Source organism: Mauremys reevesii, linkage group 2 (genome assembly GCF_016161935.1).
Source record: "Mauremys reevesii isolate NIE-2019 linkage group 2, ASM1616193v1, whole genome shotgun sequence".
NCBI lineage: Eukaryota > Metazoa > Chordata > Testudines > Geoemydidae > Mauremys > Mauremys reevesii.
Window position 1 is genome coordinate 76,985,755 of NC_052624.1, and position 17,022 is coordinate 77,002,776.

Consider the following 17,022-nt stretch of genomic DNA (forward strand, 5'->3'; position numbering starts at 1 on the left):
CTACCCCAATATAACGGGGTTTCAGCTATAACGTGGTAGGGATTTTTGGCTCCCTGCTACCATGTTATAGCAGGGTAGAGGTGTATGTAAAATTAAGCACGTGTCAGTGCTTTGCTGGATCAGGGCCTGAGCGGTCAAAGGGAAGATGAGAGGCATGCAAACTGATACTTTTGCAACAGGCTAGAATAGCATCTGCAGAGTGAGGGGGAGTAAGGACCAGCAGCTAGTCTGCTTACCTGCTAGCTTAACCCGCAGGCAGTCTAACAAGCGCAGCTGGGCCCCATTTGAGCTACCTCATTGGCTGAGGGGATTAGCAGATTTGCTCTTAAGATCAGCTGCAGGGTACTGGCTGCTCAAAGCATTTCCCACATCTACGATAGTTCCTGCACCTGCTTGTTCCCAGCCATGCTTGTCTTGGTCCTGGTCTCGGTCCCAGTCCCACTCCTGCCGTGCCTCACTCCAGGTGACCCTGTTCCGAACCTCCACTCTGATTCCTGACTTTGGCTCCAGGATCTGGTGTCTGACTCTGGTTCTGACCCTTGGCTCTGACTCCAGCTGTGACTCTTGGTTCTGGCACCTGGCTACTGACTGCTGCTCTGCCCATTAGGCCTGACCATCCACGTCCCAGTCCCTAACAGTTTAAGCAGCCTGCCAAAAGGAACCCATCAGGAGAAAAAGGGCCCCATTCTCTGCTGTCGGAAACGGTGTGCACTGTACAGAACTTGCAGGGTCACGTTGCTGCCCTACAGCTCCAACCCCGAACCAAAGATTCCACTGCCAGATAAATTCAGCGGTGACCGTGGCAAGTTTTGTGGAGTCCTACATCAGGGTCGACTTCCATTTCTTTTGTAACCACAAGCATTCCTCACCAACCAAGCCCAACTAGGACTTACCATCATCTTGCTGACTCGGAAGGCCCTGGTCAGGGCTCCCTGATGGAGAAATCTAGCCCGCTCCTGGGCCTGTTTGAAAACTTTGTACAACTCTGGCGGTAATCTTTGATTACCTGAACTGCACATGCACAGCAAAGGCTGTGCTTGAAGCATCGTGGCAGGGGCATGCTTATCCGTTGCCAAATTCGCTGCAGAATTTCGACACCTGGTAGTGGACACCGAGTGGAAGGAGGCTGCGCAGCATTATGACTTCTGGCTTGGCCTCAGTGAAGCAATCAAAGAGTAGCTGGTGCAGGTGGTGTCCCCACCTGACCTGGATGATCTAATTGAGCTGTGTATTAAGATAGATAACTGTCTGACAGAGTGCTGCCGAGAGTGAAACTTAGCTTCCTGTGTGTTGCCGTTTTCCCAGACCCCAGCTCACCAACTGCTGGCTTTGCCCCCCCCAGACTGAGCTCATGTAAATCAGCCCTGGCTTTCTGATGCTGAGAAAAATTGATGCCTGTACTGTGGAGAACCTGGACACTTTGCATCAGGCTATCTTGCAAAGGCTTGACCTGCGTCCCGGCTGGGAAAACATGAAGTCCCAGGCCCATTAGAGGGGACTGGGCTGGGTTGGTATTCTTCTCCGTCTCCTAACTGCAGTATACAATTTTGAGATTTGTATGCTGGTATTCTGGCGTTGGTTAAGCAAAACCCAACACATCTCTGACTTTCCCTCCAACCTCTATTCCTCCCCCTTGTATCACTGTATGATTGTATGACTCTCTCAGCATTGTTTTTATTATCATCGTTTCAGTGGTTTTTGTTTTTTAAAATATGTGAGCTCCCAGATAATGTTTGCTTCATTTATCATCACAATTGGCCTGCAAATTGAGTTTCTTTGAAGATAACACTGTCAGATGGATTTTCTGGGAAGTCTACACTCACTAGGAAGAATTTCTGGGGAAACCACAATTGTCAGATACATTTTCTGGCAAGGCCCATGCTTGACGGATGTTGCTGGGGCAAAGACTCGCTGTTACATTGCACGTGCAGATTGCCTGTTTGAATGCATATATTATTTGGATTTTGTTGAATCACAGATGGCATAACAGAGTAAGGGACGGATGTTCCTCAGGGATCTGAGAAATGGTGAAACCACTCGTTCAGGAAAGGAACATTGCAGTCTTGCTTTGGCTTCTAGGGAAGCAGCGTCTTGTGTACTCGGTGTTAACAAATGGGGAAGATATTTCATCTGTACCAGAGAACAATACAGAAAAACAGACCAAAAAGGTACAAAGCGTGAACACTTTGTATGTTCTGAATATATCATCTGTTTGCTCCATTTGTTCAAAGTAGTGGGCCATTTTACTGCCACTTTAGTGTGTTTGTGCCTTTTTATATTGTTCAGAGTTTTATAATTCACTTGCTAGTTACTTCGGCCACATCAAGACTTGGAATTTGGTGTCAAGAACTTTCTGGTGGCTGGGCCTGTGCACCTCTGTCAAAAAATATATAAAATCGTGCAAACTCTGTGCCCAAACCACAAGCCCATGTTCAACACCATTCTGTCTTCTCCAGCCACTGCTTGTCTCATCTCAGCAATGGGTCACATGTCCATGGACTTCATTGTGGAACTGCCTTGCTGTCAGGTGCACACAACAATTTTAGTGGTGGTTGATCTTTTCATTAAGATGGCACACTTTGTCCTGTGCTGCACCATCATTACTGCCCCAGAAATGGCTTGCCTTTTCCTAGAGAACGTTTTTCGTTGTCATAGATTGCTAACATGCGTCATGTCAGACCAGGGCTTTCAGGTTGTCTCCCATTTCTGGTGGGAGTTTCTAAGGCTTTTGGGCATAGAATCCCTCATCTCATCTGCATATCATCTGCACACCATTGGGCATGTGGAACAAGTCACCCAGATCCTTGAGCAGTTCCTTAGTTCAAAAAGCAGTGATGACCAAGAAAACTGGGTTTCCCTGCTTCCCTCTGCAGAACTTGTGTATAATAATACCGCACACGTCTCCAATCTACAAAGCCCCTTCTTCACCACCTAGGGGTTTCATCCTCAGTTTCACTCTAACATCCCTGAGAAGTCTCTGGTACAGCTGACATCTGCTAAGGAGGCTTACAAGCACCCTGGTGACCAGCACCACCAGGCCACCCCCAACCTTGTCATAAGGGATGAAGTTTGGCTGTCCACTCAGAATCTTAGGTCAGCGTGCCCGTCAGCTAAGTTAGACCACCAATATCTCTGTCCATTTCAGATTCTGGAATGGGTCAGTCCAGTGGCATTCAGATTCCAATTCTCTGGGTCCCTCAGGATTTAACCAGTGTTCCATGTCTCCCTCCAGAAGCCTTACGCCAAGATTCCTTTTCCGACCTGATCCACCATGTCATCCTTTCCTGTCACTGCCCAGGATCAGGAAGAATATTTATTTTGGCAAATCGTTGGTTCCCAACGTGTTAGAGGAAAACCCCAGCACTTAGTGGCCTGGGAGGGTAATGGCCTGGACAAACTATCCTGGGAACCAGTGGAAAGTGTTCCGGACCTGCTGCACAAGTTTCACTAAACCTATCCTGACAAGTCCACTCCTAGGGCCTCTGGAAGGTGCCCTCGGAGGAGGTGCCTCTGCTTGTGAGTAATCCGCATTGACAAAACAGTAGAGCAGCCCTGAGCATCTTCTTTCTCTGGGTCTTAGTCTTGATAGATTTTCAGCTGCTGGACTGTGGACTCCTTGTTTATCTTGTGTTTTTTGTTATCTTGCATTTCCCTGCTGTGTTTTTTTGCTTTTTGGAATTGCGTGGCATATTTGCATTTTTTGTCTGAGACAGTGTATTCTTTGCTTTCTGATGCTGATACTCAGGGACTAGTTACCTTTCACTGTAATCGGGTTGATGTGAAGTTGTACTTGTTTCTGTTTGATGTAGACTTGCATCCTAATTTAGAGAAAAATGTCAGTGCATGAAGAGAGAGACTCTTTCAGATTGTGGAAGGGAGATTATGATCTCATGGTGTAAATCAGAAGAAATTCAACTGAAATGAATGTGGTTACATTTTTGTACAACTAGGGGAACGGGAAAATCTGGTCCGCTATCAAGCCCTATATTTCTATATTTTTCAGGTACTGTATCAATCTCCTATCTCAAATTTATGCAATTTGCTTCTTTTCTCTGGCTCTTTCTTTCTGTTTTTGGATATTGCAAGTTCACCTTTCCTTCACACACTCGGTGTTTGGGTGTGGGTTGTACTTCTCTCTTGCTTTCTCTTCTTTTCCTGTGCTTCCCTTTCTCAACCACTTTATTTCAGTCTCGTCTCATCCCTTTTTATGCCTGAAATCCCCATTGGCCCTCGGAGTAGAAAATAAAGCTGACAATCTGTCTCAACCACAAGGTCTTTTTTTTGTTGTTGTTGAAGAAAAACTGTTTACAAGAGGGAAAGTAAAATGTTCTGCAATTTTTACTCTTCCTTTTTAAAGAGTATCCCTGATCACCAGCTAGTAGCTGAAATGATTTTGCCAACTTTATTTTTTGCCCTGTTTGTGGCTTTGATTACTCTTTGACTCTCACACACATTCAGAACTTCGCTTGTACCGCCATGAAACTATGTGTAATCTTGATTTCATAACCAGTTGATGTTCTTGGTTCTGTCATACAATATTTTGGCTCATTCTTTCAAAACACACTTGGAAGTGTATTCCTCTCCCCCAGCCCTTGGCTGTGTCATGTGAAATTTTAAAAAGAGATATAGATAGTCAGTGACAGCTGAACTCCTCCTCACAGTCAACACTGAGTGCCGCCTCTTCTTTAGTTGTTAGATGTCTTTTAAGAGTGAAAGGGGCTGGGGGGCATTTTGATGTTAAACAAGGGTTCTTTGCATGAAATCAGCATCCATGGAAATAGAGATTAAAGACTGGAGGGGAAAAAAGTTCCTTTGAAGAAAAAATCATTTTTATTATTTTTAGAGGAGAAAATTTTTGCTGGATCAAGTCCCCCCCCTCCCCCCTCAGCAAATCTCATGGCCCAAGCGTGTGTGTCCCCCCGCCCGAGCCTGGGTTCACTGAAACGCTTCCTCCCCCTCCACTCATGAGGCTCAGGTTGCTGGAACCCTGCCCCACCCTGCAAGAGGCTATTGCTGTTTGATGCAACTCTGCTTGCCAGCACCCCTCTCCCATGTGAGCCCTTCCCCCCCCGCAAGGGGCTGGCATTTCCACTCGCCCCTCCCCACAAATTCCTCTGCACCACACCCCCTTTCTTTTGACAAAAGTGGGCATTTGTTCTGTTTGCTCTTGCCAACTGATCAAGTTGGCAAGAACAAATGGGACCAATGCCCACTTTTGCCAAAAAGGTTGGGACGGGGCTTAAAAAAGGGACTGTCCTGGCCAAAGTGGGATACATGGTCACCATATTCATAGGGGATATTTTTGAGGGTTACTCCTGCGCACCATATTTTAAAATTCTGCAAATGTTATTTGTCTGATAAATGTGGAAGCTCCCGCATGGCATTGGGGAGCACTGGCTGCACAGAGGTGGGAGATCACTGTGCAGCTCCCCTCCCCCCCACACACCTCCCTGAGACATGAACTCAACAGTGAGGCTGCACCCAAGCCTGACACAGTGCAAGGGCTGGGCCTGCCCCAGAAACACCCCGGGGCCCTGCCCCTCTGTGCCAGGTATACCAGGTGTCGGTAGGCAGGCTCAGTAAGGCAGGATCCAAGTGTGGAGGGGCTCAGTGTGGGAGGATCCAGGTGTGGGTTGAGAGGGTTCCATGTGGGACAGTCTGGGTGCGGGCGGCTCAGTGGGGAATCTGGATGTAGGGGGATATGGATGCACAGGGGCTTGTTGGGGGGGTTCTAGGTGCAACAGTAATGGGACTCTCCGGGGTGGGGGATCCAAGTGAAGGTGGTTGGAGCTCGGAGGGGAGTGGAGGAGGTCCAGATGCCAGGGGAGTGGGGCTCAGTGGGTTGGTGATCCAGGTGCAGCTGGTTGGGGCTCAGTAGGGTGGGGATCTGGGTGTGGGTGGCTCGTCAGGGTGGTCCAGCTGCAGGAGGAGTGGGGCTTGCCGCGGGGGTTTCTGGGTGCGGGGGGACCTGAGGCTCAGCGTGAAGGTCTGGTATGATGCACATGGGTTGGGTGGATAGGGGAGCAGCTCCCTGTACAGTTGAGGAGTGATGGGTGCAGGAAGCGCGGGGAGGGGGGAGTTTCTAGAGCTTCCTACAGCTGTGAAAGAAATCTGTGGGAGGGTCTGACCCAGCTCCGGGTGCCATGCAGGGGAAGAGGAAGTCCTGTCCTCCCCAGCCCAGCCAGGACTAGCAGCTGAGCCCAGCGCAGGGTAGGAGCCATCAGCCAGGTCTTCCCCCAGTCCTGCCCCCTGCCCCACAGTGATTTACCGCTCTGCTGGCTGCCTTAGGCACCTGAAACATACTGCTGGGGAGGGTTGCATGACTGCTGTTGTGGCTTCCCTTTGCTTCCCCGTCAGAAAGTCATTTTTTATTCTGTGCATGCACATTGGTGCAGAATTTCCCCAGAAGTAAAGGGTGGAGCTTCACTACACTGATCCACCACTTATATAACCTAAAGCTGCCCCTAGGCTGCTGTAACTGAGGCCAGGGCCATACTGGCACAGAATCAGGGAACTGTAACTGGCTCCCTGATTGCACCCGTTGTATTGAGAGGAGCTTGGGCACAGGAGCATGGAGCCAATGATCGTTTTTTATAAGGATATATCTAGTTTTGCTTATTCCTCACCTGGTCATATCCTCTGACATCATAATCCTTTACTGATATTTTTTTAAAAGGCCCCTTTGTGAAGTGGCTTACTCCCAGAGATTAGTTTCCCAGCTAGTACTAGAGAGCTCTAGGGCCTGCTTGTCCTCCCTCTTAATAACTTTCCACACTGCAAAATCTTTACATTTGGAGTGTTTTTGAGGTAGGTCTTATAATGTGGATTCCACAGGTGTTATCACTTAAAAACATCAATTTAAATATTTTAGAGCTGATTCTGCAACCTGTACACTGAATAACACTTACTTATGTGAAAAACCCCTTAACTTCGATGGGACGGTAGATAGGAGTTCGTTCTACTTAGCATAAGGGCTGCAGAATTGGGCACTGATTGATTTAAGCCCTTAAACCCATGTTTAGTTTTAAGCTATCGATCTTCCTCTGCGTTTTGTACTGCTGCCCATCACTTGTAACATTGGATCACCTTCTGTGTAGAACGGCAATTGCAGAGTCTCTTGTGGACTTCTCTGGCTCTTCTCCGGTTTGGGGCTCTAGAAAGTTCTGCTTGGTTTTGGAGGAAGGGGGTTCTTTGTCTTTGAGAGGGAGAGGTTGATGCTATGAATGACTTTCTGGTTATGGTGAAAAAGCTTTATCCAAAAGGAAGGCTTGCAGCATTTCCTAAAGGTCTCAGCCTCAGGATTCTACAGAACAATCACAGATGAGGCTTTCCATGCACAGGAAAATGTTGGCTGTGGATCGCTTGCCACTCTCTCTCTGTGTTTGCTGGTTGCTCCTGCCAGATCTTTGCTTTGACACTCATCCTTAAGCCCACCCCTGTAGTGTCTGTGTGATATGCACCAGTGTGATGTCCCAGATGATAGTAAGAAGGCTGCCTAAAGGCACGTGGTGGAATAGCCCTCCTGCCTGATACACCTTGTCTCTGGGTAAGTATATTGATACTTGCCATCATTGCCAATTAAAAACTGACTGCAAACTGGTTGTCAATTGTAGTGGCAACAAGTAGGAGTTCAAAGTCTGTGCAGAGTGAAAAATGAGCAGGAATGTCATGGCCTAAAAAACTGGGCATTAAACTACAATGGCTATTTTAGATTTCTCCAGCACTCACCCAAGGGTCTCCATACCATCAGTCCCAGGTCTCTTCTGAAGCTGGGTCTTCCACAGAACAGTCTGTGTCACTGATTGCATTCTGCAGCATTTCCAATGCAGGGAGATGTTCACTTTGAAAAATATATTAATTTGTTTATTTGAGGTAAATCAGATTCGGCCCAGAAATCTTGTTGTTGTTACTGACAGTATTTTCTCCTGCATCTTTCACAGTGGGAGGGAGGGAGACGAGGGAGAACCAAAACCTAAATAAAATAAAAGCTGCACTAGGATCAATTTTCCTCATAATTTCCTTTTGTGCTCTGCTGAGACATTGGAAAGGAACACCTGGGAAAAAGATCTGAACCAACAGCACATGCTTTCAACGCACCTCCACATAACTGCCCTTCATTACAAAGAGACACCGGCCGTTGTTCCTGAGTGGTTAGGCAGTCATTTATTCCACACTAATACTCTTGCATGAAAGCCTTCGTATTGCAGAAGAATGAGAATTTTTTGTTTTTTAATTCTTTGAGTCCTGATGATCCTGGTCCCTTTTCAATGGTTTGTTCTTGTTCCTGCTCCTTGCATCTGACTTTTTTGTTCTTTGCTTCTGAGGCTATTACTTATGTTCATGCAGAGAGCTGAGAGTTAATAGGAAATGAAAGTTGCAACTGTTCTCCCCGTCCTCTATCCAGTACAGCGCATATATGAGGCTACATCATACCTAGGGTCCCGGGATAGTAACAATCCTCCATATACAAATATAGTTCTGTGCCATGATGTCTACAAGTAAATCTGGAGAGCAGGTGCCTGCCAATAATGGGGGGGCAGAGTGAGGCCAGCTTCAGCAGTGTTACTGAGCATGCTCAGTTCAAGCCCAGCAGCAAATCTGGGGAGGAGGGGAGTATGTGACCCCGCATGCTCCCTCTCCCCCCCCCCCATGTCACCTCTGGCAAGTTGTTTTATATATTTTATTTCTTGATAGACTTTTATAAAAGGCACCAATTAATCATCTTGCGGTGCACAAAACTTAAGAGCCATCTTTTCCTTTCTTAATTACAAAATTTGGCACGAGGGCTAACAAAGTTGAGCCCCTATTCAGGAAAGCACTTGAACACCTACTTAACTTTGGACATGTGCCTAAGTGCCAGTGACATCAGTGGGACTTAAGGACATATTTAATACTTAAAGTTAAGCACATGCTTAAGTGCTTTCCTGAATCAGGACCTTAGTGATGGGGTTTTTATTTTAGTATATTTCTCATATGGGCACCCAGATACAATACAATGATAATGGGCATAGTATATTCTGTATTGCTAGGCGTTTCAGTATAGCCTGTATCACTTTGTAAAATACATTTGCTTTATTCTGTGCCCGACCTCTAACTTGTGTGATTTATTCTTTGTAGACACGTTTCCTGTTAATATAGGGCCAGATTGTGCCTACTGAGAGAGGTGCATGGAGAAGTCCTCCACTTGTGGCTGCCAAACCCCCTGTGTGGAAAGAGGGTGGACTACCACCACAATCCCACTCTCCATCACCCTTCAGAGGGCACACCGTGATGCTCAGGGCCTGCCAAGGAAAGGCTAAAGTTTGGGTGGACCAGGGCAGGATGGGGCTGGCTAGGGAAGACACATATTGTTTCCTCCTTGACCCCATGAAAGTTGTCCAGCTGGTGTCTGTGCCCCAGGGGCACCCAGGGTAAAGTAAGGTCATAGGGGTTGCTAGCGTGCCTCCACTGGACAAGAGGAATCAGGGGTGGGGTGTGGCGCTGGGAGCCAGAGCCGCTGTGGAGGTACAGGGTCTGAGCACAGATGGGCTTGGCCTCCTGTGAATCCCTGGGATCTGCCAAGTTTGGGTATGGATTTTCCACAGGGAACAACCCCATCCCCCTCCTGCAAGGATGATGCAGGGGAATTTCCTCATGGAGTTTCCCTTGTAAAAGGTCCCCTCCCACAGCTCTTACTGCATGCTGGGACAGTGTGGGCCATACACTTACTGATTGCTTGTGATCTTAGAGAAAAGACAGCGTTTAAAAAAAATCAATCTGTTTCTGTACTTGAAGAATTTCCTTTTTTAATTTGGTGCATTTATTTTAACTTCGCCCAGGCTAGAAATTCTGTACGTGTGACAGGAGCCAACTCTGCTGCATCCCAGTCCAGGTGGAATGCTCTGACCATTCTGCAAGGCTTTAATAATGGGTCAGCCATCTGACACATGAAGCTGTTATATTTAAATGAAATACACTGTAGGGCTGACTTGCTTCTGCATTTAGTAACATGGTTATTCTCATAGGACTGTGTCCTGTGCATTGACAAATCAATTCTGGAGGGGTTGGGAGGTACGCTACGACACCTACAATAATACTATTAATTTTCTGACATCAGTTTAATCTGCTTAAGGTAATATTTGCCCATGGCTTTGTGAGTTTCTTTTGTGCTCTGATCCACAACCTCTAATTACAAATTGAATAAATAAAACAAGAAACCTTTAAAAATGGTTTCCCTGGTTGCTTTGCCTCAATGAATAAGCATAGGTCTGATCACCATTCCTTGCAATTTTCTGGCTGTCGAGGGTGTAAAAGGGTTCTTGCTGGCTATTGAACTGTAATTCTTGCATATGACACCTAGTGCATTCAGAATGGCATTGTACAAGTAATTCAGTGTATTCATCACACTTCTCACCATTGTGTGGAGCAGTTCACACTAAAGTTGAGAAATATGATTCATATTGCTTTCTTCTCTTCCCCTGTCAATGGCAGCAGGAGCCCTCAGAGCAAGGTTTGAAACCGAAAATGCCTGGCCTGCAGCCATGTGGTGGTGGTGCTCTGCTGGGCCCTCAGATGCCTCTGTAATCAGATAAGAGCCAAGGTAGGAATTGTTCTTTTCCACATGGTACATCAGACCACAGCAGTTATGTGCTGAGCAGAGTATTTTAAAGAAATGTCCTATAGCCTAGTTGGTTCTTCGACCCAAGCCCTGAGTTAATTCTTTTTAACTGTACAGATATTTTGTGGCCAAACATAAGGGCTCAAATTCTCTGCTGCTTTCCACCTTGCATAATGGACCTGTGCAAAATGAGCATAATGCCACCAAACCAGAATAGTAGTGTATTGCACTCATGCTGCACAAGTGTCAATGGTCACACAAGGGGCAAGGCTGTCAGACCCAGATTTTTTTAAATGTTGTATTAATACCATATGGATGGCAGGTTATGGTGACTTCATCTCTATAAGAGATTGGCTGGCGGAGAGAGCAGTTAGTAATATATGGCCAGGAGCCCCTTTCCAGTTCCTAAAGGAATTAAAATACATCTCTGATACAGTACAGTCTTTGCTTTTACATGGCCTGAAATGACAATGTCTGTTGTGATGCTGTGCTAGTCACCTGCAAGTATTTTTCATGGAGTGACTTAACAGAAGCATACTCCTGGTTTGCTTGGAAATACTATTTTTGATTGGGCTTTCCATACGTTGCTGCTGCCACCACTGCCTCCTCCTGAAAGCCATTTCCACACTTTTTTCAAAATGTTTGAAGTACTAGGACTTTGTTTTGTGGGGTTTGTTTTGTTTAGGGGGAGCGGGAAAGCATGTAGTCTCTGAACATAATGGAAAACAGAAGCTTAGTGAGAAGCCAGATGCTAAAAACAATCCAGTTATAATCTTGCTGGGAAACAGAAGCATGTTATAATTTGTACTAAGACTATTATGGTCCACTTATAAGAGAATGAATAAGCCAGTGAAGACAATAGAATGCTCCCCATTCCGCCTCAGATACTCACATCTATAGGAGAGTTGTTTCTTTTTTTTTTCTTGCTTGAACTGCCTCATTTTCATGATCCTATGCTAGATTTCATTTTTGCACTTGCTGTGATATATATATCCTGAGAATGACTCTTAGTGAGGCTTTACCTTTTCCAAAACCTCCTCCAGCTAGTGCAGGCTTCTTCTGTACTACTTCCTTGGTGATGCTTTAGGGATCTCATTCCTCTCCCCGCCTCCCAGTTGCAGATGTTTTGGGGCATGTGCTGGAGGAGAGTTTGTTTCTCAGCATCTTCCAGGTTGGAACAAGCGATTAATCCTCCCTGTCACTTCAGTCTTCGGCACATTTAAGATGTACTCTCTTGTACTCTGCAGGCTCCGGCATCTCGGTTGGTATGCAGTGACTTTGTGAGAGTTACCTGGGAGAATTCCTTTGTGAGTGTTGCTTGGTGAACACTTTGATTCAGGAGATAGGGGTCCTGGTCCTGGTCCTGGCTTGGTGTGACCTGGGCAGGTTTATTTCACTTCTCTGTGCTTCAGTTTCCTTATCTGCAAAATGGGAGCATGTTCTTTTTGTGATGTCATACAAATGGAGGCCTAACATTGCAGCTGATGTCTCAGAATTGACCAAGTGAACCTTTTTCTATCTCCGTGTGTCTGTTATGTCTACTTCCTTTACTGCCCTGCCAGTTTTTATTACCGTTAGCGGTGCATGGCCTATGCAGCTATGGAAGAGTGAGCTGAATCCTGTCCTGCCTTGTGTGTTAGCCAAATAGTCTGTTAAATACTTGCCGCAAAATTGTTACTACCGGTGAGGAAATGTGGACCAGAATGAACATAGCCTGACTTTCTGATCCCAGGTTCAGTTAGAAACACGGGTGCAAAAACCATCTCTCAACTTGTAAAATGAGCAAACATGATTTGGAAACTACTGAGAGAATAAATGTGAAACCCCTCTGTGTCACTCTTCTCACCATGGCCCCAATCTTGCAATATATTGTAGGTAAGTGGACTGCTGCTTCTGTATGGAGCCCCACTGAAATCTGTGGGACTCTTTTTTGGTGCAGCAGTCCTTCTGCATGCAACTAATGTTAGGACCAGAGCCAGTGTCACACTTCAATAAAGTCAATGCAACTCCGAGCAGGGTGAGGAGAGAGATTTAAAATGTGGAAAAATTCAGATAGCTAGTATACGCCTCCTCAGCAGATGTATTATGTAATATAGATAGAGAACACAAAGCGTGTGCATATTTACATGGGTGTGTGTGTATGTAGGCGACTACGTGTGTGTTTGTGTGAATAAACATATCAGTCTAAAATAAATATGTATAATATAAGTATTTATATTTTAGCGGTTTTAGCCAGTGTACTCCCTTACCATGCACTTGTTTGAGGGCTATTTGGAGAAGGTGATCAAAGTGGAATTTTTCATTTGAAGTCTCTTGGGAGAAAATACTATTCCCCCATCAAAATACTTTCCTCTTTGGAATCTAGTTTGTGGTTGAAAGCCCAGCCCTGTTGAAGTCAATGGGAGTTTTGCTGTTAACTTCTATGAAACTAGGTTTTCATCCTAGATGTCTGGAGCCCCGGTTTCAGTACACCAAGTACCTTTGTTACCCTGTCTGAAACCTGACATTTGTCAACAAGACAAGGAAGCTTCTAGAGAGAGATGGTGGGTAAGGTAATATATTTTATTGGACCAACTTCTGTTGGTGAGAGAGACAAGCTTTGGCGCTTACACAGAGCTCTTCTTGGTCCAATAAAATATATTACCTCACCCACCTTGTCTCTCTAATATCCAGGGACCAACACGGCTTCAACAAAACTGCATACAATGAAGCTTCTAGTAGTTTGAAATGTTTTTTTTGTGTGCTCCCTTTTTAAATGGAGAATTGCTTTTCATTTTAAAACACTGCAGGAAGAACAGTTTCTTCTGGAGTGTGCTTCTAGGTCTATAAATAATAAATGTTGTAATTGGGAGTGACGCAGGTTCTCCTGCAATATCTATGTACAAGGCAAAGATTCCGTAAACAACACTGTTTCCTTGCTGCTTGCCCTCCCTTGGCCTAAAAGAAGGCTATTCAAACCTCTCTGCCAGTCTGTTTATGTGGTAGCACTTTTGGGGGATTCCAAAACGCTCATTGTTTTCTTTACGTGGTGCTGTGTTTAAAGGTTGAAACTTTACAATGTGAATTAAATATTTATTGATCTCTTAATGAGGTTTGACTAGCATTCTCCTGGCTCAGAGCCCGTGTGCAGCGGGCAGCTTATTTGACTGCAGTCTGGGGCTGCAACAGTTTGTTTTGTACCACACTAGTAACAGACAAATACTGTAGTTACTATTACAGGGGCTTTATAATCAAATGTTATGTTTAATTAAGTTACCAAGGCTCCGATCCTGGGGGGACCCCCTGTGTCCATGCGGAGCCCCATTCGCTTCAGTGGGACTCTACCAATATGTTTATCTAGCTGCTGGGAGGTGTGATTCATAGTGCAGACAGACTTGCGCTAGCTCAGCTCAAGCTAGTGCACTAAAAAGAGCAGAGTGGACACTGCAGCACAAGGAATGGCTTGGGGTAGCTGCCCCAGCCCAAGCTAGGGTTGCCAGTTCTGGTTGAGTGTTCCATGGAGGTTTCACTCCATGACATAACCTTTCATTAGAGATTGATCTTTAATTCCTGGAGACTCCAGGACAATCCTGGAGGGTTAGCAACCCTAGTCCAAGCCCACCCAACCCTCTTGGTCCAGGCTCTGGTGGCTAGCCCGAGCTCCTGCCAGTGCTGCAGTATCCACACTGCTGTTTTTAGCTCACTAGCTTGAGCTGAGCTAGCATGTTTACCCCTGCCGGGAATCATACCTCCCCGCTGCAGTGCAGATGTATCCTACAACACAAGGATCTGTCTACACGCAGCTCATGGCAGGGTGAGGGTCACACTGTCATACTGTTTCTGGCTCCAATCCAGTGAAGTCCTTTAGTTTTGTGCTCCATTTTAAGCATATGAGTTGACTTCAATGGGACTGTGTGCTTAAAATTAAGCTTGAGCTGAAGTGCTTTACTGGATCAGGGTTCTCATTGTAAACCTTTAACCTTGGGGTTACATCTTAAAGGGACATTGAGTTTGACAAATGCCAAAATTCCATTAAATTATGGGTTATTTTCCCCTGTGTTGGGAGGACATTGAAAATCTAGATACTATAATAAGATTTACGTATTTTTTTGGAGGCACAACAATCTTGATATTTCTCCTATGAGTGAGTGTTTTTGCTGCGCGTGCACCTTATAGTAGATGCATTACTTTACAATGTGCCATGTGAACCAACCTCCTTTTGACATGATAAGCCACACTTCTTTAAATCCCTAAAAACACCTCCATTGTTATAAAGGGATGTTCTTATTGGTAAATTAAAGACCAGTTTGTTTTTCCAAACAAAGGCAATTATCTAAGATTGAAGAGCCTAGTGGTGCAGTCTTTGGAAACCAAAGTTCCCACTGAAATAATTAAGGGGCTGATCTGAAAACCTCTAAAGTCAGTGAAAAGACTCCCATTGACTTCAGTGGGGTTTAGATTGGGCCTTGAAAGTCTTGCGTGTGCAAGGACTGTACAATTGTGGGTCATGTTGACTCCCGTAGCGGCAGGCCTGAGATAGATATAGCTGTTTCCATGTGTAGTTAAAACTTTGAAGCTCAGTATGGGCAGACTAAAAGCTTCTATCCTGACCCACAACTCACTGCCCTACTTCCTCTGGCCCCTGCATTGCCAACGTACAGTGAGGTGAGTTAAAGACAGAAGGATGACTCTGGGCAGTCTCTCTCTGTTGTGTTTGCAAGATCCTTTTTGCTTGTTCTGTATGAGAGTGCTAAGGCAGAAAAGCAGTGCTGTAGAGCAGCGCATCAGAAACCATATGTTTTAATCCTGTGCTTCTCTAATGCAAATAACATTACTTTCGGGTCATCTTTTCATCAGACTTACTTTGAAGATCTTGCTTTGTTAAGATCCTATGTCAGTTTTACAGAATACTTTGGTTGGTTGGTGTGGTGGTTTTTTTCCCCCTTGCATATTTGGTTTTTATTTGTCTTTTAATATTACAAAAATTCACACTCAACCCCCCTAAATTAGAAACAAACTCGGGTCTTAATCCTGCAAATACTTTCACATGTAACTTTACAAATACGAGTAGTCTCTTTAAGTTCGATTGGACTGTGTAGTAGTATTATGCACATACAAAAGGGTTTACAGGATCAAGATCCAAATCAGTACATGTGGTGCTCCTGGAGACAATTATGCTAGAATTGGCCAAATAGCTAATAGGTCCAACTGGTATAAATCCAAAGTGTGAAATTACAGTATGACCCAGTGTATATGTAGCATAAATCCATGTAGCCTTCTCCCTAATGATTTATAGTATGAGTCAAAAAAGAGATGCCAGCTTGACTGCTCTGGGCTGCTCTTCCTACACTTTTCAAAAAGGGCTCCAGGTAGCGTACCGCTACCATTCATAGCTGAGAGTTTTTCAAACCAAATGCCCCTTACACAAAATGTGAATAATTAAGGTATGTGGATGGGGCTTTGTACTTTCTCCTTCGAGCAGCTAGGATAATTGTTGCCAGGAGCAAGAGAAACCCTGCATATTGTCTGAGGGCAACCATTTTTATTGTGTTTGTGTGTGTGTGTGAGATTTACTATTGGGGCTTTACTATTGGGAGTAATCTCAGTCATTCCATTGGTTGCTGTGAGACTACTCCAAGTCATAAGCATTTTGTTCAGTGGTGTTTGCAGAATTGGGCTCTTGGGCCTGGATCTGAATTCAGGATCAGGGACTTGACAAATCAAAACTGAGCACAAATCTTGTAAACTAGTCTGCTGAACTCAGGAAGTGGGGGATTGAGTTCTGCAGGCGGATGCTAGGAAAATCACTCTGAGCTTGCACCCACCCAGTGGACTGAGAAGCAATTGCTCCGATCTAACTTGGACCCAGTTCAGTGTTTTCATATTAAATTCAGTTAAATTTTGTGACTTTTGTATCCACAAAAACTGTTTTCACAGTAAGAAATAGTTTGTTTAAAAACACGATCCCCTATATTGTGAAGGTGTATGCTTGTAGCATGTTCTATACTGAGCCATTCACTGACGGTCATAGCTAGCAAAGCTTTTACAAGTTGCTGAAGGAATTGCCAAAAGGCATTTACAGTAGCTTTCTCCTTTTCTGGTGATTGGCATTCTTTCTGCCCTCCCTCCTCACCCCCCCCAATCGCTTTTGTTTCTTTGCGTGGAGCCTTTATTTATTTATTTATTAACCTAAAAGCAAGCTCTGGTTTAAAAAAAAACAACCAGAAAAACAGCTTTCTGTCTGTCTCCTAGACATTCTCAGCTGTGTAAAACAGCACCATTGTATTTGTTTCACTGTGGCTGCCCTTTGGGGAATTTGCAGGAATACTGCAGCAAATCATCCTGCATGCAAGGCTGACCTCTGGGAGGCTAACAAATTGAGGTGAGCCAGCTGGAGCGATAGGACACTGCTGATAGACAGAGCATGCTCAGAGTCAGAGCTGGGG

The 17,022-nt window shown here is 45.1% G+C and overlaps 1 protein-coding gene across 7 annotated transcripts in view; it reads left to right on the forward strand.

Moving 5' to 3' along the window:
• POMGNT2 (protein O-linked mannose N-acetylglucosaminyltransferase 2 (beta 1,4-)) overlaps positions 1-17,022 on the forward strand; it is a 57,484-nt gene that overhangs the window by 24,459 nt on the left and 16,003 nt on the right. The window contains exon 5 of one of the 7 annotated variants that reach the window (XM_039528121.1): positions 10,471-10,579. The exons of 5 other annotated variants lie outside the window; for them this stretch is intronic. The gene's annotated coding sequence lies outside the window, so the exon portion shown is untranslated. The remainder of the gene's footprint in view (positions 1-10,470; positions 10,580-17,022) is intronic. One more of the 7 variants, XM_039528122.1, reaches the window with a different exon arrangement.